Raw genomic sequence first — 26,010 nt, forward strand, 5'->3', positions numbered from 1 at the left:
ATCACATTGAACAATGAACATCTGGAGAAGTCAGCATGTTGACTGTAGGGACTGAACCTAAACTGTGGATCAATAATCGCAAATTCATGCAGCATTAGCACGAAAAATGATTTAATGCGTCTTTGTACGCATGTCATTAATAGACGTTTCGTTCTAATACCCGTGTGGTTGAAAGAAGAGGACATCACATGTCAAGATGGATGACAACGTAACCAAGTTTGCTTTGAAATTGAGATCCATTTCATCATTGTACGCAGTGGACAAGTTCATTTTAAATAATACAAACCACATTCCCTCACCTGGAATAAAAGTGTGATTTCATTACAAACATTGCCCTTGCTAAGTAGCAGTTACTCAACATGAAAAATAAGATGTAATTTTTATTGAGCGTACATCAATTAGCACCATTATCTAACTTCGGATTGACTGCAATATGCACATGATAAACAATATTTAAGAAAGAATGTCTTTTGGAAGTAATGATTCGGTGCTGACGAAAAAAATTTTAAATTCACATGATGCGGATATTCCACCAATGGCTCCAATGGTGGAATTGGTCAGTGGGCACTATTTCTAAGTTGGTATAGAGGTGTGTGAGTTGCAAGGGTTGGGAGCTCCCACCTCATCTGGAGCAGCGTCTGCTCACATGGACCAGGGAGCATTGGGGCAGCAGGCTGGGAGGTCCAACCTCACCCGGAGCAGCTTTTATTTACTTGGAGTAGCAGGGAACATTGGGGCAGCAGACTGGGAGGTCCAACCTCACCCGGAGCAGCTTCAATTGACGTGGAGCAGCAGGGAGCATTGGGACATCAGACTGGGAAATCCAGCCTCACCTGGAGCAGTCTCTATTGACATGAAGCAGCAGGGAGCATTGGAACATCAGACTGCGGGATCTTACCTAATTTGAAGCAGCTTCAGTCGACATGAAGCAAGGAGCTTTGCGAGATCCGTCTGGGAGCCCCACTCTCCCTTGGAGCAGCTTTTAATGTCAAGTAGCAGTGGGAAGCATTGGGACTCAGAGTGATAGATCCAACTTCAACTGGACCGCTTGTATTGACATGGAGGAGGGAGCATTTGGACATCAGAGTGGGAGCACCAACCTCACAAGGACGAGCTCTTAATGACGCGTAGCACCTGGGAGCATTTGGGCATGAGAGTGGTAGATCCAAACTCAAATGAACCGCTTCTATTCACATGCAGCAGGGAGCATTGAGGCATCAGACTGGGAGCTCCAACTTAAATTGGAGAAGCTGCTATTGACATGGAGCAGCAAGGAGCATTGGAACGTCAGGTTGGGAGCTCCAACCTCACCTGGAGCAGCTGGTATTTACATGGAAGAGAAGGGAGGATTGGGACATTAGGCTGGGGGAAAGGATATTCAACTATTTTAGTCTGAAGTAAAGTAGGTTTCAAAACTCAGATGTTAATTGATTTATGAATAAACTTTCCCAGGAAAATAATTAATACTTTCGATACTAAAGACAAGTCCTGCAACAGAGAGAAATGGGATCGATGTTTCATGTATTTGTCTTTTCTTTTCTGGCCGACTCTGCACTGGATTACATCACCGGAAGAACGTTTTCACTCATTTCATGTTGTTCAGTTTCCTGCAAATGCGGACAGGTCATTAACGTAATCTAAATCTGAAAATTAATGGGAATATGCGATGTTATGATTAGGCTGGAGTTTACCTCTAATTATGTTGAAAACGCAGCAAAGTAAGTTGCAATTTTCTTGATCAGCAGCGACTTTATTGATTGGCTGCTCAAATTGTGAATGGTAGTCTTCTTTAAGACAATTTGAAGTGGATCATTGATGGTGATTATTTTTGTTCTTTGTTCACCTTGTTACTGTTATTGCTCATGTCATTGTCAGCACCACAGCTCTGCAGCGTGTAAAATTTCAGCTGTGCATCTGGCCAGTGGTACAGCCATTCTTATAGCTGGCTACGGATCAGGCAGGTGCAGGTTCAACTTTTGCTTGGCGCAAGCGCATTGTGGAGATTCAGCACACATCCAAACTTTTTTTTTGTTACACTGAGGTGGATAATATTTGAAATTTTCATCTCCACGAACGAAAATTCGTTTACTGTCTTCGATCAATTAATCATTACCAAGAGCTCTCAATGTTAAAAATCACATTGCATCAGATTGTATCGACCAAGCATATTTGGAAGCACCAGTGTTCCGTGCATTGTTTCTTCATCAGGTGATTGTCAACTGTTGGACTCTAATCTGGCTTTGTATGATTTTTAAATTTGTCCACCCCAGTCCAACACCAACACATCTAAGTCATGGGTACCATCGACACCACGAACGGTCAGTTAAAGTCCAGATGATCTTCCAAAAGATCGCGCATATTGACACACACATCAAGTTTCTGCAGAAAGACACCCACCTGATGAAGGAGCGGCTCTCTGAAAGCTAGTGTTTCCAAAGAAACCTGGTGGACTATGCCCTGATATTGTGTAATTTTTAACTTTGTCTACCCAACTCGAACACTGGCACTTCCATATCATAGAGAACATCAGTCATGTCCCAGCGCAGTCAGAGAAGGCAATCTTGGAATAGCCTCACTCATTGTTCAGAAGGTACGTTTAATTTTCAGAAATCAACCCACTCAATCGTGAATTACTACAGATTGTTAATGTGCTGACCTGTTTGTTTTAGCTTTACATTAAATGGAAGCTGGTTAGCTCAGTCCGCTGGCTAACTGGTTTTTGGTTTAGAGTGAGAATAACAACGTGGGATTAATTGTCGCACTGTCTCAGGGTGCCAGAAGGATCATCATCTCCTCGGCTTACGTGATCTGTAATACAATGTGACTCTAGTGAGTAGGAATGCACCTGTCGATGTCAAGCATCATTATCATTGCCATCGATTGCCTTGGTCATTTAGTCACAATGACCAGGAACGGGACTGAGTCCTTTTAATACTCACTGATTTAATGGGATACAGAAAAATGTTGTGCAAAATAGACTTGATTGAAAACTGGGTTTCCAAGGGTCGCTGCGTTGTTTACAGAAAATGTTACATTATCACAGGGCTTCTCACTCGGTCGGCTTCAATTCGGCACAGAATTCGATTCAACCACACTTCAAGAGCATGCTTCTGTAAGATCCTACAGACAACATGAAACACACTGCACTCATCTTTAATCTTCACCATGGCTTCATTCAAGGACATAATGCACAGTTTTCATGAATACTGAAGACATAAGAATGTCATGCAAGATTAAATTGAATTTCAGTTTAAATTGTTAAGTGATAAGAATCTCGAGTAAGATACAGAACGCCCGAAATTCATGTTTATTACCGTGGTCAGAACTCTAGTCAGAAAAAGGGGAAATCTGTCCCTGAATCCCCAATATCTAACCGGCAGTTTGCTCCATGTGTCTAGTTGGAAACCTGTGTGAAGGAGCATGCAGCTTGAAAGAGCATCTGGGAGAATCCTGCACTGTCTGATCTGAAGCTACAACAGCAGCTGGTAGAGCGGTGGGATAAAGGGGAGGACCTTGGTATTCCGTGGTGTAGATTCACATTGTCCTCATCATGCTATTGTTTAAAACCCTCTGTCAGAAACAGCACAGACTGAGAGGAATAGGAGGGGGCCATTTCACCCGCCAGCGCTACCCCGCCATTTGACATAATTACGGCTGATCGAACAGGTCAATGTCTTTTCCCAGCCCATCTACATCAACCTAACACCCAAAGGGAAAAAGACACTGAATAAATCGAAACACTCTGTGCAACCGTGGGAGGGAACTGTGTTGAAAGACAGTGGGTATCTGCAGTGGGTTTTGTGAATGCGCAGCCGATTGCTGGCTTATCATATTTCAGATGATATGATTTTCTTAAAACTCACCACCAAGAAAGTGAGGAACCTTCTCTGGTCAGTAGCAGGGACGAGAACTCCAGACGATGGGAACTGACGATGAAGCAGCAGAACAATCATTGAATCAGCTGAAATCTGAACAAAATTGCGATTCTGGCGGGAATCAAACCCACAAACTGTGAATCGCGATCTTAACAATGCAGTAGATGTCCACCACGTCTTTCATTGTGCCACTGAGCTGCGCTAGCCTCCATTTTACTGCACTGAAAGTTACAGTATTCAAGTCTTTCAATAAATATCTGTTTATCTTCGCCCCACCTTCCAGTACCTGGTCCTTATCCGTGCATGCTCTAGCTCCTCAAGTGTTTCAACTAAATACTGCTGAAGTATTTGGATGACTCTTAGCTTTACCACACGTTCAAACAGTGAGTTCCAGACAAACAACCCTCTCCGGATGTAAACATTCTTCCTAAATCTTCCCTGAACATCCTCCCTGTAGCGTTTCATCTATAACCTTGGTTATTTATCCATCCCATATGAAGTTTATTCCTGTCAAACATATCTATTCCATTTCTGTGCACGTTAATCAATTTCTCTCTCAGCTTTCTCCGCTCTCAGATAGAGAGCCCCAGTCGAGCTCATCTATCTTTGCATTGGCGAGAGTGTAGTACTTTAAAAGCACAGAACGTCTGGCAGCATCCGAGGAGCAGGAGAATCGATGTTTCCGGCATAAGCCCTTCATCAGGAATGAGGCTTTTGAGTCGGGGTTGAAGAAGGGGAATGGGGTTGGTGGTCAGGTAGCTGGGAAACCGATAGATGGATGAAGAGAGGTAGAAGGTGGTAGTTCGGAGGGGCAATGATGGCCGGGTCCAGAGAGCAGTGCCTAGCTGGAGGTTTGGGATTGGGATAATGTTGGGGGAGGTGAAATGAGGAAGCTGTTGAAATACACATTTATCCCGTATGGTTGCAGGGTCCTAAGGTGGAACAAAAGATTTTCTTCCTCCAGGCATCGGCTGGCAATGGAATGTCGTTTTTTTTTCCCGAAACATCGATTTTCCTACTCCTCAGATGCTGTCTGACGTGCTGGGCATTTCCAGCACTACACTCTCGACTTTGAGCTCCAGCACCTGCAGGCCTCACTTTCGCTTATCTTCGCAGGGGGAATGGTCGAGCTCAGGCACCACGTTGATAAATCTCCTCTGACCACAATCCCGTCCAAACGCACTTTTCCTGAAGGCTGGCAATCACAACAGAATAAAGTTATCAAAAGAAATGTAGAAATATCGGAACAAAATCTGCAGGTCTAGTGCATCTGGGGAGAAATTTTCGAGCCAAACCATCCGCCTTTGGAATGAATGGTATGTGTAGATGGGGCAGGAACATGAAAGAAGATGGGCAGGGTCTAAAATGATTGAACTCCACGTTGGGTACTGAAGATTGCACGGTCTCTCATTCGGAAATGACGTGCCACTCTTCCAACTTGCACAGGCCATGCGGAGCTCTGCAGCAGACCAAACTGACATGGAGGCATAGGAACACAGTGGGAATTTGCAGTGACAGGAATCTAGAAGCTCAAGTTCTTTTTTCTGTTTGCAGACAGAACATAGGTGTACTCGCATTTGTCACCCATTCTGTTTTTCTCTCCCCAGTCTTGACGAGATTACACTGTGAGCAGGAAATGCAGTTTGCTAAATTGAGTGAGAGGCACATAAATCACTGGAACTTTACACAGCGAGGAGAGACATCGTAAATAAGTAGCATTGCATCTTCTGAGATTTCGTGCACTTGTGCCATATGGGGAAGTGTTGGGGACCAAGGAGGACTGGATAATGGTGCTCAGAGAGAAATTGTCCTACATAGTGCCGGTATTCAGTGGTATGGGCGAGTGGGGAAAGGGCAGTAGAATGTATATTTTCCTGAGCTACCTTCTATAAGTAAACACCTCACTACAAGCAAAACTACCTAATGATTTTCGTTCCAACACCGACTCTAGGTACAGCTTACAGAAGTCACGTGTTTGCACAGTCACTGTCACTGTGTCTCCCCGGGAGCAGCAGCACTCCCACACGCTGATTCAGACAGCACAGTTCTTACTCTGACATGTCCGTTCGGGAATGGAAGGACAAGTATGAATAACCCATTCTTGTAACTGAGTATCTGTATTGCTCAATCACAATCACTTAACTATCCGAACTCCTTTTTAAATCACTTGATACAGAGCCTTGTATGTCTTGGCATCACAAATTCGCATCTGAATACTTCGGAAAGTTATGTGGATTTTGCCTCTCCGATCCTTGCATGCAGTGTGTTTCAGATTTGAGCCACCCACTGCTTGCAAACGTATTTCCACGCATTCACTGTAATCTTTCCGCCTCTGATATATTGTCAACACAGGAGAAAACGGAGCTTCGTGGAATGATTGGTTCGGCTGGGATTATTCTCTTTGAAACAAAGGAGGCGGAGGGGACCTGTATAATCCCATGATAACATTTATAAACGTTCAATATTCATGGGATCTTGACAGGGTAGTTATGGGCAGGTGGTTTATCCTCTGGTATGAGGAGAACACCAGAGGACATGAACTCAGAATTAGATTTTGCCTATTTAATTCAGAAATGAGCAGTCATTTCTTTGCTCAGGGGCCAGTGAAACAGTGGAACTCCTTACCGAAACTGTTGTTGAGGTTGAGTTGTTGTGTATTTTCAAACTGTGCCAGACAGATCAGAAAGACGATAATGCTTTGTCAGGCAATGCAAGAGAATGGAGTTGAAGATTATCAGATCAGCCGTGAGATCATTGAATGTTCGAGCAGACTCGATAGTCTGAATGGCCGACTTTCACTACTGCATCATTTGGTCTAATGCCTTACTTTGTTGATAAGTTTCGAATTTTGAGGGGATGGAATGAAGTGATAGAAAAGGTTTCTCAAACTGATCAGACAGATCAGGAACTAGGCTCATAAGCTCATAAACAAGAAATGTGCTGCTGCCTGGAGACAACAAATGGCACTGGGCACACCCCAGATGGGTATGTGCAGAAGTTGTGGTTGCTAAAGAAAATTGGTGGATCTAATATTGTTGCCAACTTGGTGATCACGCTGGATGCCGGATCCCGGTATGATGCACACAGCAAAAGATTGTGAAAGAATGAAAGGCTCATTACATTTGAAAAGTTTTCTGCGGTTCCAATTCAATTGACTGTTTAAAATACTGATCAAAAGTTTGTGTGGTGTGTTACATTAAAATTCACAATCCAACTGGATAAAATATTGCACCTGATCTCTCCTTATTTGTATTGCTTTCATTCGATGTAAATTCATAGAAAGTCAAGATGGAATGAAAGGAGGAAAGAAACGTTTGCACTCCTTTTCATTATCCCAATTTAACTTACAACGGAAACAAATTGCTTGATTTCGACTTTGATGAGGTTTCGTTTTATCACAAATCTCCGGTGCAATGAAGGGCAAGAACAAGACTCTCCATCCAATGTATACTAAAGATGTGAGGCACAAACGAAAACCACAGCTGTTTTTGATGGAAGTAACAGCCAGAGTAGGATTCAAATCCACACATGCACAATGAAAGACCAACCCGTCGCCTTCACCTCTGGGCCACTTCAGCCCATTGCAAAGGGGCTCACAGGTGACCACATCAAGATTACATATGGTGCACCCAGGGGATAAGAAATTCGCTGAGAGGAATCGAATCCACACCATTATGTTTCTGCTTTCAGCGAATAATAATACCAGCAAAATCCAAAGAATTGACCTCGTCCTTGGAAGGAATACCTGTCCTTGATTCATTCCGAGTCCGAACTGTCTCAGAATGAACCAGCAAACATGAAATTGCCGTCACATTCACACGCATATTTAGTCTTGACGCATAATTTCTTCAGACAGTTTCTCTCTCACGTGAAGAAGTATATATGGAGAGAGAAGTGAAGGTGATGTTTTAGCTCGATGGGCTTTCTCATATGGCTGCATCTGAAGTGGGTAAAATTTCCGGAAAGGCAGTTTTCTTCATTTCATTTTATTAATTTTGCTGCAACTTCATTCTGTTCATTGCAATGATCGGAAGTGAATTTGATTTATATCATTGGAATGTTTAATGTTGCATTCAATTTTGCTCCGAATTTATTTCAGCTTAAAGAAAATACTGTTGAGAAAAACAGAAGGTTAAACTACAAAACAAGATGCCAGTTTTGATGCTCAGTTACGTTGGCAGATTTCAGTGGGTATCCAATGAACCCAACATCATGGCGATTGTCCTTCCATCTTTAAGGCGTGGGATTAAAGCAGGAATGGATCTCCAAGAGACAGGTCACTTCCTATTCATTATGGAATATCTTTCCTTGACAATATACAAAATCTGCTCAGTTCGATTTATAATGTTTCATGTAGAATATCAATATAAATCTTTCAAAACTCTGATGGTTCTTTGCTCAATATTATTCAGCTGCATACGTTTCCGATATTTCTTCACATCTAAATTCGTCCAAATTAGACATTGATTCCTCACAACTTCCACCGCCCACACACCTCCCCCCACCCCCAAACACACCCCACGTTTACACATTTACCTGGCCACAGGCTGTTTCTCTCATGGTGTAACTCACTGCTTCTGTGTCTCGAAATGTGTCTCTCCAAATATTTGGAAATGGATTCTCAGAGTGACAGAAATTCTGCTCTTATTATTTCTTTGCCCGACATCGATGGTTTTGAAAGCCTGACGTTCAGAAATTTGCGAACTTGAAAGAGAGCATTTACCAACTATTTACTCTCTCCAAACCTCAAATACTCTGGAAAACTTCCATTCAGTTTTCCTTGGTTCAGTTTCCAATTTTCCAACACACAAATAAATAAAATTTCATCCCCACGAAACGCCGTCAGCATCGTCTCTAATGTCTTAGCAGCCCAGTAAGCGCTGGCAGTGTCCTCTCCGATAGAATCACAGATTCCCAACAATGCAGGAAGTACAATTCAGCCGATCAGGTCTGCAGGGACATTGGAAACAGCATCTCAACCAGACCTAGCTCCCGTCTCTATCCTGGCATGCCTTTGGCTTGTGATTTCAAATAAACCTGTTGGAATGAAACCTGGCATCGTGTGACTACTGACCTTATCACTGCGTTACCCATGGCTAACTCACTTAACTTACTGAATTCACTCCCTGAACACATCAACGAATTTAACACGGCCAATCCACCTAACCTGCAGACTTACCAGCAGTGCGAACCAATGAGCAAATGTACCATCATATTGAACACTATCCGTATCATGTTTAATGGCTTTATACACTTGCAACTCAGCCGAGTGAAAGCAAGCTGCGCCCTCAAACCGAGCTCAATGCATGCAAACGCGGTTCTGCGCTGTACAACCTCATTAGTGCTGCTGGAAATGTTTCTGCACTCAGATCTGAATGGGTTTACTCTGTTTTCTTCCTCAGATTGCTGCTTTATATAAACACACAGTCAGGAACAACTCTATATAATTGTTTTCATTGCAACACAAACACAATGTGCAGTTTGCAGAAGTTACGTGTTTGCACTTTCACTGACACACTCTCTCCCCAGGAGCTGCAGTCCTTCCCCAGCTGATTCTGACAGCATTGTCCTTCCTGTGACATAACCAATCGAGAATAGAAGGCCAGGCATTAATAACCTTCACTGGGGAACAGAGCGACAGGTTTAAAACATTTACGATACCCCCAGCTGAGAATTGAGCCCAGTGACAGGCGGGGACACTAACCACGATACTGTGGAAGACAACAAAATCGAAGGAGGCCCTGCAGCCTGTTGTGGCCGCACTTGTTCAACACAACTGCTTAACTACCTGAAACAAGATTTCCATTGTTTAGCCCATAGTCTGATATGTATGGCATCACAATTTCACATCTGAATTTTTTTTCAGGTTAAAAGAGTTTCCGCCTCTCTGACCGTTTCCGCACATATAATCAAACCTTTCTGCCTTTTCCCAAAATCTGTTGGCCCCGTTGTTCAATCCCTCCATCAATAACAAACGCTTCTTTCAGTCGATCCTATCCATATCCCTCATTATTTTGTACATCTCAGTCATGTCTTCTCCAATCTCCTCTGCTTGGTGACAAACAACCCCAGTCTATCCAATCTCTCCTCATAACTGAAACTCTTCAGCCCAGACAATATCCCAGTGAATCTCTCCTGCAACGTTCGCAGTGCCATCACATCATTGCTATACTGTGAATTGCAGAACTGCACACAGTACTCTAGCCAGAGCTAAATTAACTTTTTTCCTATTCTGTTACAGAATGAGGGCATCGCTGTCTCGGCAGCATTGATTGCGATCCCTAATTGCACAGCGGGTAGTCGATACTCAACCGTATTGCAGTGAGTCTGGAGTCACATCGAGGCCTGACCAGGTAAGAATAGCAGGTTCCTTCCTCAAAGGACGTCAGTGAACACGATGGTTTTGTTTTTTTTCAACAATTGGCCATGTATTTATAGGTGTTATTAGATTCGTAATTCCAGATATGTATTGTATCCCAATTCTAACACCTGGCATGGTTGGAGTCAAACCCGGGTCCCTGGTTCATCTGCTTGGTATCTGAGTTAACTATAATCGTGCTCGGCCATTGCGGAAAACCCGTGGAAGTAATCTTTCTGAAAGCAGTCGCTTTTCCTCGATATTGTCCTGAATCATTTTCCTGAGCTTGACCGCCCATAATCGCAAGTCCATATCAGTAAAAGCTGCTGCCTGAGGATTGGCCTCACAACAACCGTAACCAAATGGATCAACTGGTCTTCAGGTCCTGATGGTGGGGTTGGGGCACGTTCAACCAGCAACGGTGACCGCAGAAGCACAAACTGAATGGTATCAATGTGAGAGTCAGTGTTAGATTCTGCAGTGCCTTAATGAAATAGGAAATGACTCCACAACCACATGATGAAAGAGCAGCGCTCCGAAAACTAGTGCTCAGTTCAATCTGTTAGACTCTAACCTGGTGTTGTGTGTTTTTTTAACTTTTTTCACCATAGACCAACACCGGCATCTCTAAATTAATGTAATGGGGTGTGGGATGAAAAGTTCAGTTAGTGATCGTAGGAGGGAGTGAAATCTCTGAGAACGGGTGGATTTGAATTCTGACATATGAAATACAGAGATGTGAGCGAGCAGAATCTGAAGGGCAAAGATCATCACCTTGGAAAAAATTACCTTATCCAAACAACTGATTCCTTTGTGTTTCCCAAGAGCTGGAGAAGATAGAGCAATTACTGCCGTGACTCGGATTCAAACCGAGGTTGCTGCGGCCACAACGCAGAGTACTAACCACTATACGATCACGGCATTCCACACATGAGGGCGTTGACAGCGTGCAATAAGTACAATCTCATAGGACACATTAGGCAGAGCACCAAATGCACAATATCAGTGCTAAGCGAATAGTGGCAGTTATGTGGGAACTCAGAATGGGCTGACCGTTTAATGTCGGTTCCCCCAGAAGCTGTGGTGATTCCATCATTAATATGCTGAAGGCTGAGATAAGTAGATTTCTCCAAAACATCAAAAACTCCGGGGACAGTGCCGATGTTGTTGAAATGTATGCTTCAATCGTAATGCAGTTTAACATTGGCTACTTCACCAGTTTCCCCACACAAGGCAGTAACCACTGCTGCCACATAGTCCCAATTCCCAGACTCAGAATCAGAGGAACTGAGTGGCGCAGTCGCGAAGATGTGCGAAAAGCTTTATCAGCCAGTGGGTGGTTGGAATTTGGAATATACTATCTGCATTGTTCAGAGCGACAGAAACCTTTACAAACTGAATAAATATTCAGATGTGAGCTTGTGATGCCAAGACATGTAAGGCTGTGGGGTAAGAATTGTGAAATGTGATTCAGTTCATTAGGCAGTTGTATTTGAGAAGTGTGGCCACATTTGGTTGAAGGGACTCCTTTGACACTCTTGTTCTCGGTCGTATAGTAGTTAGTATCCCCGCCTGTCACAGGGCTCAATTCTCCGCTGGGGACAGTGTAAATATTTTAAAACTGTCGCTCCATTCCCAAGTGCGGGTATTGATACCTGTCCTTCTATTCTAGATGGGGCATGTCACAGGAAGGAAACTGCTGCCTGAATAAAGGTGGGGAAAGACTGCAGCTCTCAGGAAGGCTGTGTGTCAGTGAACGGCCAAACACGTGCCTTCTGCAAACTTCACCTTGTGACTGTGTTGGAATGAAAAGTATTTGACAGATTTGTTCCGGATTGAAGTGTTTACAAGAAGCAGGAAGCTGAGGAAGAAACAACGTAAACACATTCAAATATGAGTGCAGAAACATTTCCCGCAGCACGAATGAAATTGTAAAGGACAGAGTAGCGTTTCGATACATTGAATTTGGGTTCATTTATTCTGATGAGTCTGTTACCAGGGTATAAAACCATTACAAAATGACACAGCATTTACTCAGTATGATGGAACATTGTCTCAGTAATTCGCATTGGTTTTCAGAGGGAGGGTTCGGTTGATTGGCAAAGTTAAGTTGCCCTCTCGTGTCCAGGGAGTGAATTAAGTAAGTTAAGTGAATTAGCCATGGGCATTGTGGGGATAAGGTCAGAAATCACAGGACGTCAGATTATACTCCAACAGGTTTATTTGAAATCATAAGGGAGAGGGATTCCCCTTCTTCAGGTGAAATATATGGAAATAGGGAGGGGAGGTGGGTCTCGGTGAGATGCTCTTCAGAGAGTCGATACCGGCCCGATTGACTGAAATGCTCTTTCTGCACTGCAGGATTCTGTGATTCAATGAATTGATGATGACGGGGTTTACTGGGGTGTAAAGCCATTCGAGAAGATGCTGATGGGGGTGTACTGAAGATGAGATTTTGTTCACTTGTCTTCTTGGAAAACTGAGAACAGTTATCATTTAACCAAGGAAGACTTAATGTTTTTTTTTCCAGTTTATGAAATGTTTGGTCAGAGTAAATAGGTGGAAAATTCCATCTTTCAAGTAAGTAAACATATAGATATCAGGTGTTCAATACCTTTAATCAAACCTTTGAAGGAGAAAGAAATGATGAGAACAGAATCACTGCCACTCCGAGAATCTGGTTTTCAAAATATTTGGAAAGGCACTTTTGTTGACATACAAGGAATAAATTTCACAAGGAGAGACACAGCGTGTGGGTAGGTAAAGGTGTAGGGATGGGGTGTAGTCGGTCGGAAGTTGTGGGGAAACAATGTCTAGGTTAGTTGACTTTAAATGTAAAGAAATTCCTTTAATGTGTGCAGCTGAATAAGATTCGGTTCCAAAACTCTGCATTTTGAAAGATTTGGCATAATATTCCACCTTAAGCATTGTAAATGGAACTGAGTGGATTTTTATTTATTGTGAAGGGAAGATATTACATAATGAATAGGAAGTGAGCAGTTGCTTGGAGAACGACTTCCTGCTTTCATCACATGCGGTCAGGATGTGAGAACAAACACCATGATGTTTGATCCATGTAGTACTCTGTGAAATTTGTCAAAGCAACGAGCAACAAACCTGGTGGGTTTTCTTTTGCACTTTAACCCTCTGTTTTTCTTAGCAGTATTTCCTTAAGCTGAAATAAAGTCAGAGCAAATTTGAATACAACATTAATCGTTCCAATGAGATATATCTAATTCACTTCTGATTATTAATGAACATTGTGAGGTTTCAACAAAATTAAAACGAAACGAACAAATCAGCGGTTCTTGCGATTTAATCCAATTCAGGTTCAGCCAAATGAGAAAGGCCATTGAGCGACAACATCGTCCTTATTTCCCTTTCCATGGCTGCTTCTTCACGTGAGAGAGAAAGTGACGGAAGAAATTATGAGTCAAATGTACGTGTAAATATGAAAGAAAATTTTTTCCTATTTCATTCTGACTCAGTTCTGACTCAGAATGTATCAATGACAGTTATTCATTCTGACCAGCATGGCTATTTATTGGAATTTGCTGTTATTATAATTCTGGTGAAGGCAGAAGCACAATGGTGTGGTCATATGTCACCCCTCTACAAAATGTGCAGAGGGGACCGAGGGATTATGGTGGTGGGTAATTATACCACTGTGATCCACATTCACAGGTTCGAGTCACACCCTGGCTGCTAACTTTATGTACCGCTCTGGCAGTTTTTATTTGCAGCTCACACTCTGGTATACACTGGATCGAGAATCTTGTTCTTGCCCTTCACTGCACGGGAGATTCACAAATAATCGACACCACATTAAAGTCGAAATGAAGAGTGAGAGCAGCCATTCTATTCAATTGTAGATGAAATTGATGAAATGAGAAAGAACCCATTTTTCTTTCCGCCCTACATTCCATCTTGTCTTTCTATGAATTTACATCGAAAGAAAGAAAAAAAACCTACAGATCGGAAGCACAGGCTTATCCAGTGGGGTTGTTCATGAGTATTTTAACCTAACACTTCACACAAAAATCTGATCAGTATTTCAAACAGTCAATCGGAATTGGAACTACAGAAAATGTCTCCAATGAAACAAACATTTCATTCTTCCACAAATTTCTGCTGTGTGTGAATCATGCAACGATCCATCATCCAGCGTGATCACTGACTTGCCAACTGTATAAAATCTAGCAACTTCCTTCAGCAATCACAGCTTCTGGACACAGCCACCTGTGCTGGGCCCAGTGTCATTTGTTGCCCCCAGGCCACAGCATATTTCTTCTTCCTGAGTTGATGAGCATTGTTCCTGCTGTGTCTGATCTGTTCAATAAACCTTTTATGTCTCTTCATCCCATCTCCTCACAATTCTGAACTTATGAATAAAATAAGGCGTTAGACGAAATATTAAACCAAGTGTAAGTATGCTATTCAGCGCAAGGAGTCTGCTCAACCATTCAACGAACTCATGGTTGATCTGATTTGGAAATGCTGGTGTTGGACCGAGGTGGACAAATTTAAAAACCACACAACACCAGTTTATAGTCCAACAGGGTTAATTGGAAAAACACTCTCTTTCGGAGCGATCACCTGATGAAGGAGCGTCGCTCCGAAAGCTAGTGTGCTTCCAATTAAACCTGTTGGACGATAACCTGGTGTTGTGTGATTTTTAACTTTGTACACCCCAGTCCAACACCGGCATCTCCCAATCATATTTTACCTGTCCAGTAACGTCAAGTGACCTGTCGCACATAATTGAACATTCTAAATATTCCTACAGCTGGAGAAATCGGAGCTAAAAAGGCCAAACTAAAGCAAACATTAGACAAAATAATCAGCTCCAGAAAATTGTGGAAAGACCAGTCAAAGAGGTCACAAAGGTTCGAGAGATCCAGTCATAACCAGCCCGAGAGTTGTGCTTTGAAGAGTTTTATGCAGACTTCCTGGCACCTTGACTTGCAGCCAGTGCCTGAGCGTTATACACCTCGCTTCAGAATGACGACAAGTGAAGGGTGTTTTCATGAAACCCATTGAATGCTTAGAATCCAGAATTTTGGTAAAATGTTGTAAAATATTTCTCAGATCATGGAAATCAGCTCAACATTATTAAAATCAAAGTACTCGTAATGGTCTTCAAAGCCACCAAATTACTGTTCGGTGAAATACGCTTTGTACATGCCTTATTGTTCTCAGGATGAATAATCACAGCAAACATTCAGGTCTCACCAGACACAAACATATGGAAGAGAAACCTTATTATAATTTACACACTATATCTTTCCCAGACCCATGATGACACCTTATTTCTTATGACTGAGATACTACACGTAACATGTATCGAGATGAAGCAAGTCCTGAATATAGGATTTTTTTCTGATAGATTTCCAAGCCAAAAATTATGATAAAAATTTAATTGTGGCTCATTACATTGTCAAAAGATCCCCATTAAATGTATTTACCTGTTTACTCAGAGACAACATTGAAACAAATACATTGATAAATGCTGTTGACTGTATGCTTCTGTGAAAATAAATCTCCCTTATGACTTACTTTCTTTATAATATTGACTCAAATGTCTAAATATTGATGAGATGAAAAATTGCATGCATTAAGTACAATGCAGAATTTGTTCTTATTATATATTATATTTCTTCAGAAGAAAAGTAGAGAAACCAAGTATAGAGATTTTGAAGATCTGAGAATTTTGAATGACAAACCATTTCTGATCAATGTTCACTGAATGTCTAATGTCTTTCCATATCATCATGCCGGAATTTGCATTCTCGGCTGACAGATTAAGAAATATCTAGTCAACATCAGAGCAAATCCATTTAGACATATTGAATCATTTACTTTGCCAAAGTTCTAAAATTAATTAACAATTCATTGTCATTCCAAAAATCACACAGTTTAGGTTTTGTAACAAACATCGTCAAATTCACATTTTAATTAAATCCAGTATTTCTTAGTGTCATTATTTTTTTAAAAAAGTTCTCTTATTCCAGGATAACACAAATACAAACTAATTAATGATTCCTAATCCAACACTCACAGGTAATATCTGTTCCCTTCTCGTTTGAATGTTCACTGAAATCATTGGATTAATATTCATCCTGACATATTAAGAGAGGTCTGATTATTTCACCCTCCAATAAATGCTGTTCATTTTTACACATGACAGGCAGCTATATGAGATTTCTAATCATTTTGAAATTCGCTATGAAATGTTTTTAAGATTAATTGTTGCTTATATCTAATAGTTAAGAATTGACCAAATCCAGTGTATCTAGTTTTAAGTGTGTAGTTAAGGCTCAGTAACATAAACGCATTGCATTTTACAGATACCAATGGTAGCGAATGGTGATTTTTATTTCAATACTTGAATCTTAGTTGATTTGCTGTTCTGGGCTGCCCCCACTTGGAATAGAATGGTCCATATTGGCTCATACAAAATGCCTGACTTTCAAAAACAGGCAGCCTACCTCAGAACTAAAATACAAGGTGTCAGGGGGCGATAAACTAGACTAACATTCTGTTCCAGCCTTAAATTAAAAGAAAGCACACTACCAATGGACCGAGTCCAACGCCGGGACTACAACATGCCAGACATTTCTGCATAAGAGCATGCCGACATACAGTCAAATGACCAATCCTGACCTTCATAAATGAAAGGATAATTGTCCCAATAAATGAATAAACAGAAGCTGCAGGGTGCAGCCCAGTTAACTTACAAAGCAGCTATTATGACAACAGAAGAGTTCATTTGTCAGATATAGTAATTATTTTACAGTTACTCAGAACATTAAACAAAGGTTCTAATTACAGATTCTTGAGTATAATAGGGGAAATTTGCAACATAAGTTTGATACATGTAACCAATGCCTACTACAAACATCATAGCAAAGCATTTAGACTGAGATTTGAAGTTACTTAGTTTTAGGAATTAACGTCACGGTATGATGTTGATTGCCCATTAATTATGAAGTCCTGACAGAAAGAGTAGCTGTACAATTTTACACAATATAAGGAACTTTATAACACAAGTCATATTACTAATCTTATAGCAAGTAAGCTAAAATTAACTGTCTTTTCTATTTCTTTGTACATACATAATTAAGACAGTGAAAAATATAAGGAGTAATTGGCTTTGATAAAATAAAATATAATGACTAGCCGAATTCAAAATTTCCCAACTGGTAAGGTATCCTGAGAGGCCCGAGGGAGTTCAGGAATAACTTTGGAATCTATGTCAATAAGATGCATGGAAAGTTCCCAGTTGGAATCTGGGGATGTCCATGAGAATGCCCATCTGCGATTATGTGATTCAATTGAGTGTTTGGATGAGGAGTGAAGGGCGGTAACCACATTGCATGTGGCCATTGTGATGCAGAAAGTCCATAAAATGCTGCTTTTTACTGTATATGTTACAGTGTGTCATGGATCTCCCTTCCGTGATTGGCCTCGGGGGATGATCCCTTCATTAACTGATTGCTGCACATGCCTCAGCTCAGCCTGCCTCCTGAGTCCTCATTCCCTGTCAGGGGGAAAACACTTCTACAGCTATGATGACATTTCAATTCAACATAAACATTTATTGTGTGTGAAATGATTACATTCAGAGCGATATAATTTTCAGGATAAAATTGCTTTACATTTACTTTTTTCGTGTACAAGAAAACATTTTGATTTTATCAATTTATTCTTTTGTTCAACCAACACAAAGTTTTAAATTATTGTAAAGACTACAATGGGGGAAACGGGAACGAGTTTTCAGCTCAAATGTCAAATGAAATGACTGTTTCCTTTTTTCAAACAAATTGCCCTCCAAAATGATTTTTATTTTCATTCCACTATAAGAAAAATATTCCTTGGAAATGTTGACAATTCTCCTTTTCCTCCCATATTAGATGTCAGTGAACAATAATCACACAATTATGAGAATTCCTTTCCAGATGAAATGTCATTGACTCTATGTTTTGTTCACAGTAATAGTCCCTTCCATGGCCAAATTCTTTCCCTCCTAATTCTGAAATAAATATCAAAACATTTATTGTGATAAAAATTACATCAATAAAATTGACATGACTCTTCAAAAAAATATTGGAAGCACATAAATCTTGCAATGCCTGCATTTTTAAACAAAATCATTTTTTTCAATTGCTGCTGAATGACTTTTTTCACATCATAGAGCGTAGTTTTATGCTTTAATTTTCAGTTCCCTAATCTTAATGAATATCCAATCAACATCAGAGAAAGTGTTTTCAAAAATATTAAGTCAATTTATCTGTTAGGATTCTAAAAGCAATTATCAATTACAGTAATTGAACAGCAATTTAACATAGACTATGTAAAAATGCGGTGTTTAAAAAAAATCAATCATTATTTCTGATTGTCAATGCTACTATATTAATACCTATTTGTTCAGGCCCATGCACATACCAAACGACCAAGAATTTCCCTGGCAACATTCATTGTAAATGTCTGATTTTTGCTCAGGTGAAATATAACAATTATCTCAGCCTTTGAAATTCAGAGAGCTCCAATTACTTTTCCCTACAATATTACTCTTCATTTCTACATATTACTCAGTCTAATATCAAGATGGGATATCTCATTATTCTCAAATTCACGAATATGTATTTTTAAATCCCTTTATTGCTAATATATCTTATATCTAATAATTGTGTAATCCAGTAAGGGCTGCAAATGTGGAATTATGCTTATGTGCAATAAATACTGCAAGGACATTGCAATGTCCAATCTCTCAATCATTGTGAATATTGCATTTATTTTAAACTTGGAAACATTTTTGAATTGATTTGATTGTAATTTACTTCGATGCTGACACTTACTGTATTTCCAGTCACAATGTCTGTAGATTATTTGGAGGTATAATCGTCCATTCCAATAATCACAGTATCTGCTATATACTTTCTTCTGGTCACTCATAGCAAAATGTATCCATCTACACTCAATCAATATTCCTCAAAAAATATTTGAGAATGTTGCAGTCATAAGGCTTAAATATACAAAGTCATGATAGTCATTAATTTTCTCTTGTTCTGTAGATCTTAATTAAAACAACATAGAAATTTATGCTCCAGTGCTATGAGGAAAGATCACTGACTTCTCAGTAAAATAAACAAATGCCACTTGCTATTATTTATCAATTTTTAATTACTGATCAGTTTATCAATTGTGTGAGATTTGTTTTTTAGCTTTCCAGTCATCTAGTTATATTGAATATGATACTGAAATGGTGTGAAAATATCAGGGTGTGCTCATTTGAAAATTCAATTTGCATACCTCTTACTTATCCCGTTAATTGCATGATGGTTTAAGAACGTTTCACTCAGCAATCCTCGTAAATATTAAAAATTGTCTGATTTTAAATCAGATCATTCGCATGCAATTATCGATCTGTTCCTAATTCATGTAAATATGTCAATTTTATCGAACCCAATGTTCACACTAAACAATACACATAAAGCAACACAAAGACTTCCATCACCATCTGATTATTGTTCAGTAAAATACCTTATTGCTCCTGAAACCAATGACAACAGTAACCATTTGTTTACTATTCCATGCAACACGTGCAATTGATATCTTCTATTTCAGTTCAGTAGTTAAAGATGATTTATGTTGCTTAAAACAATGCTTCTACTTTATCACAGATATTGACTGTAACACAATCATGCAAACAACAAACGTTTTGTCATTCTAATAATCTTTAAGTTTACTTATTTTAAATTTGTGTGCAAGAGATATTTCAAATTACAACCATTTTTGTTGTATATTTCAGCAGACCTAAATTTTGAATTTGGGAAAGACTCCATTTTTGCAGAATGGAAGTAGTTTTCAGTTTACATAACACATGAAATGACTGCTTTTTTAAAATCACGTGCTGTGCAAAATGATTATTGGTTTCATTTAATTGTAAGAAAAGAACTGCTTTGAACATATTGATTCTTTTTTGTCTTTTCTATTCCAACATTATTCATCACTGTACAATAATGAACAATTTTTATAATTCCTTTATGTACCAAATATCATTGACTGCATGATTTGTTCACTTTCATGCTCACTTTCATTATCTATTAACTTTCTTCCGAATTCTGACACAAATGTCTGAACTCTGATCATAATATTAATCATCTAAATTAAAATAACATGTCTCCATGAGGAAACCATTTGATAGAAATTCATATTTCTTGTGTTACCTGCATTTTTTAGTCAAGAAAGAAAAATATTGTTCTATAATCACTGGTTCAGTTTTTCTTCAATTCATAAAGCTAGTTACTATATTCTATTCCACAATTTACCAATTTTAATAAATATCCAATCAACATCACAGCAATGTGTTTTTGAAATATTGAATCATCTTCATTGCTCATATTGCAACATTAATTATCACGTCATTGTCATGATAATACTTGCACAATTGTTTAAGAAAGTCTTTTGAACAAATAAAATGAGATTCAGATTTTAATTTGACAATTGTTTCTGAGTACCAACACTGCAATATGAAACTTGATTTTCAGGTCAAGTATCCCACAATGGATCCAAGGACTTCCCATCCAACATTAATTGTGACTGTCTAATGTTTGCTTATTTGAATGATCTCCACAGTCACAGACTTTAAATTCACAGACCTGCAATTACTTTTCACTGCAATAATTCCTGTTTGTTTGCAAATATTCCTCAGTCACATAGCAAAATGAGATTTCTCATTATTTCTAAATTCATTGATGGAATTTTGTATTCAGTTGTTGCTCATACCTAATAATTATTCAATCCAGCATTTGCCGTAAATGTGGAATTACGGCTCTTTACATTAATAACTAAATATATTGTAGTGTATAATCTCAATCATTATTAATATGAATTCTTACTTTACTCGCGGAAACATAGTTGAATTAATTTAAATATATTTCACTTCAATGCGAACATTTGTTGTATTTCTGATCACAATAAGATTTAAGTATTTTTCACGCAACAAAATCATGTAACATTCCGGCGTTTTGTTAAGTCAAATGAAAAAGAATTAACATCTCTGTTTTGTCTCATTAAACAATGACAATACATTTTGAATTTTTCGAAGTTGAGCATTTTGCAAAGAAGGGATGTTGTCTTCAGCAGAATAATCGCATTGACTGACTAATTCACAGAATCTGCTGTTTATTCTGTTTGTGTTCCCATGAAATCAAAGTGACTAATTCTGCTTGTTCTAAATTCCTGGAAAGTATTTGATAATGTTTGAGTCTTAAGGATGAATAAGTCGATGGAATTGCATTGATTTTTTTTATTGAAAAGAGCTTACTTCAAACATTTCAGGCACATACACCACTTTTCTGCAGTGTTGCAAAGATGAAAAGCAAGTCAATTTCTCCATCAGTGAAACAAACAAATGTCACTGCCCGTTATTCATTAGTTAACTCATTCCCAAATTTGTTGTTAAACAATGAAATTCACCTGAATATTGTTGTGTCCTTTGATCATATTAATTTTCTAATTATTGCTCATTCATGATTTGTTAGTGATTTTTATTTTGCACGTATCTCACTTTTTCACTTCTTGCATGGGAATTGGGCATTGAGAACAGAGGATCAGTGGTTAGCACTCGTGTCTTACAGTGTTATGCACTTGGGTTTGATTCCATCCTCGGACACATGTATGTGTGGAGTTTGTATGTTCTGGTTTTCTCCCACAATCCGAATATATGCAGGTTAGGTTGATTGGCCATGCTTAGCTGCACGTTCTGTTCAGGGATGTGTAGGTTATGTGCATTAGTCAGGGGTAAATGTCCAGTAATCTGCGAGAAGAATGGTGCTGAGTAGATTATTCTTAGGAACGTCAGTGTAGACTTGTTGGGCTAAATGGCCTGTTTCCACACAGTAAGGATTCGATAAACTTAGAATTGTGTTTCGCTATCCAAAACTAACAATTTTTTTAAACGTTGCATTTAAAACTTACCTTTAAGTGTCAATTGTTAATCTTGTAAAATATCTCAATGTTACCGAAATCGATGTTCAAACAAAACACTGCACATAAAGCCACAAAAAGATCTTCATGACCATCTAATTACTGTTCAGTGGAATAATCACAGTAAAATTTTATTGTCGAGGAGATCAATCACCACTATCACAGTAAGGATCTGGTTATCATCCCTCCAATAAATACAATCGGTGTCCTCTGGTATTTCAGTTCAGTCGTTATACAGCACATTGGTTGTTCAAAGCATGGTTATTCTTTATTATGAATGTCCAAGGATTCTAACGGCAAGAGATGTTGTTCGATCGAATTCTCTGCATGTTCTCAAACAGGTTTTCACTATAAATATTGCAAAAAATGTGTCAATTTGGTCTTGTTCAACTGCTGATGCTAACATTTTCAGTTCATGTTCATTAAACATATTTGTAGAAGGTGAGGAAAGCTGTAGCATTGGAAAAGGGAAGGCACATTCAAAGAGCAGGAGTATCGGCCTGTCGGGCATTCGGCCATCATCAAAAAGATTCCTGATGAAGGGCTCATGGCCAAAACGTCGATTCTGCTCCTCGCATGCTGCCTGACCATGCTCTTTTGACATTAGAAATATTTGTCTGAATATTCAGTGGTAATACTAAAGGTTGCTTCTGTCAATTTAGTTTACTGTGCTTTCTATTCACTGAGTTTTCATGTTAATTTCTCGTCTTTTTATTCTTAAGTCTGATGCAAATACAGAACACATTAAAATTCACATGAATTATAAGTTTGATTTCTCGACAAGAAAACCAATGGAACACAATATAGAATTCTTGAACAGCCGACACGTTTGAATGAAAAAGCAATTCCTTCCAAAATATGATTGCCCGTCTGTATCTCTCTTTCAATTCAATAATCCTGCAAATAGTTTATAATTGCCAGTTGATCTCTCTGAATGAGTACCTAATCAATGTCAATGTAACCAGCTGAAACATTAACAACAGATTGATAATTGGGTGTTACAGATCTTATTTGAAGTGAACAAATGTTTGGAAGTTACTTGAATTCCACCAGGAAACATTCTTGAATCATAATACAAGAAATGAGATATGTGAGAGATGTGCAAACCTTATTTTTAAATGAACAAACTCCAATATTTTCAAAGTATTTCAACCTTACGGTCAAAATGAACAGGTGAATGGAAAAATAAAAACAAGTTTGTGGCAATTCATAAACTGAACAACAATTACAAATTCACTTTGATCAAAGGACAGAGTAACATTTATATGAATCACAATATTTAGTTACAAAGTCGGCAATCAGCTGACTGACAAGTAATAGGTGGGAGCATTTGTTAGTTCACTGAAGAAGATATCAACTTTATTTCCAATTTATAGCACGAGAAAATAATGTTTAATGTGTTTCAAATGTTTGGACTTGCCCCTTTGCAACAAAAAAGATCAATCTCATTACTTGGAATGTTGAATTCTGCAACATTTTCAAATATTCTCCAGGAACTTATAAGCGACAGAATTAGATACAGGTATCCCCACTATCCGAAAGTAAAGCATTATTATGAAACCTTTCATAAGCTGAAAAGGCGTTGGTTGAAGAAGCATTAATTTATATGGGAAACAGCTCCACTTTTTTCGTAAAAGTGAAAATCCTCTTCAGATTTCTTACAGTTAGAGAAAACAGGGGTCATCTTCCCAAAAACGAATTTTCTTTTAATAAACCAAGTAAGTATCAGTTTGTGATTATTGATGTAATAGTCAAAAGCAGATCTAATATTAGATTGAAAAGCAATTCAATCTGTGCTTAGGTACTCTCTAATCAACATTCAGAGCAGCTCTTCATATATTTCTGTTGAAGGTGTGATTTGAAACCTTCCCTCGGGTCTAGTAATAGAGACACTGCCACAGCTCCACAAGCTCCTTTCATAATGTTCCCACTCAGGCCGGCAGGACTGCAATATTATGTTTAATGTGGTTACTCAAATGAAAACTAATCAGCTGTTTATTGCAGTAATTTGAATGGGAATTGATTAGGTAGTTTCTGTGTGTAATGGACTGGAAATTAAACAATATTTTACAATAACAAAGAATAAAGGAATAATAGACTTAAATAAACAGGAATCTCATGACAATTCTTTGAAATACAAATTGACAAAACTGTATGATTATTGTACTTTGATTTGTAAAATACATCAGTCATTCAATGTGAATGTTCAGCTGAAGACAATTCCCCTTCCTTTCAACAATGTACACCTTCCACAAATTCAAAATGAACAGTCATTGAAAAAGGAAGGAACAAGCAGATGTTAATTCTATTTTCTGTACGTAAGCATGCGATTAATTTTAATTAAGTTTTATATATGTAAAAAAGAAACTCTTATTGTGGTTCAAAATACAATAAATGTTAGCGTGAAGTGAAATATAATCAAATCAATTCAACTTTTTTCTCAGTTAAAATATAGTTCAATATTCAAAGTAATCGAGTGATTGTACACTGCAATATCTTTATATTAATTCAGTGCTGAGACATAATTCCACATTTATACCCCTAATAGTGAAGCAAACTTGTGCCAGGAGTCAGAGGAGGTCGGGGAGGTCCTTAATGAGTACTTTGCTTCAGTATTCATGAGTGAGTGGGACGTTGTTCTTTGTGAGGACAATGTGAAACAGGCTGATATGGTCAAAACCAATCCATGTTAAGACGGAAAGTGCTGAACATATTGAAAACTCATGGGGGTAGAGAAGTGCCTGGGCCAGAAAGGATATAACTTAGGTTATTATGGGAAGCGAGGGAAGGGATTACTGTGTTTTGGCAATGATCTTTGCATCCTCACTATCCACTGGAGTCATACCAGATGGTTGGAGGGTTGCAAACGTTATTCCTTTTTTCAACAAAGGCAATCAAGATAATCCTGGGAATCATTGATGAGTCAGTCTTACATCAGTTGTGGACAAATTATTGGAGAAGATTCTGAGAGACAGGTTTTATTTGGAAAAGCATAGATGATTAGAGATGGCCAGCATGGCTTTGTGAGCGTCAGGTTATGCCTCACAAATCTTACTGAATTATTTGAGGATGTGACAAACTTGTTTGTGAGGATAGAGCAGTGGATGTGGTGTATATTGATTTCAGCAATGTGTTTGATAACGTTCCCATGGAAGGCTTTTCAGAAAGTAGTGAGACACTGGGTACAGGGTTATCCTGGTATCATGATTCAATGTTGAGACATTTGTGTCAGAGACTGCAAGGGGTGAGTGAGAGAGAAATAAATAAGTTAAAAGCAGAAAGGAAAAGGAACAGTGTTGAGCAGAGGAGCTCCAAATGTAGTTTCTTACCCTGCCATCATCGTATTGGGTGAGCTGGAACACAGACTGTCAACCAACGGCCTTACACAGTCAGAATCATTCCTTACAATGTTCCCAGACACACCAGCACCATCCTGGATGTCCTGTTCACCAAGCAGGAAATGGATGTAACTTCAATGCTGGAACATGCAGGGCTAATTGACTGATGTCTGCAGAATAGGATCAATGTGATTTATGTGTCATTTCTCTAGAATAATAAACTCCAGTCCAATTTGAAAATGTATTAACATCATCACACTTGAACTCCAAATGTCAGATAAGAAATATCAGAAACTTACAGCACAGATCGCGGCCACTTGGCCATCCTATGTATGATGCTGTAATAGAACTACCAGGCTTTAAAATGTTCTGTACTCACCAATGAGAGCAACCAATTTCAGACTGTGAACTCTGCCCTCTATGTTGTTATAATCTGTTTTTCCAATGT

Source organism: Hemiscyllium ocellatum, chromosome 17, assembly GCF_020745735.1.
Source record: "Hemiscyllium ocellatum isolate sHemOce1 chromosome 17, sHemOce1.pat.X.cur, whole genome shotgun sequence".
Lineage (NCBI taxonomy): Eukaryota > Metazoa > Chordata > Chondrichthyes > Orectolobiformes > Hemiscylliidae > Hemiscyllium > Hemiscyllium ocellatum.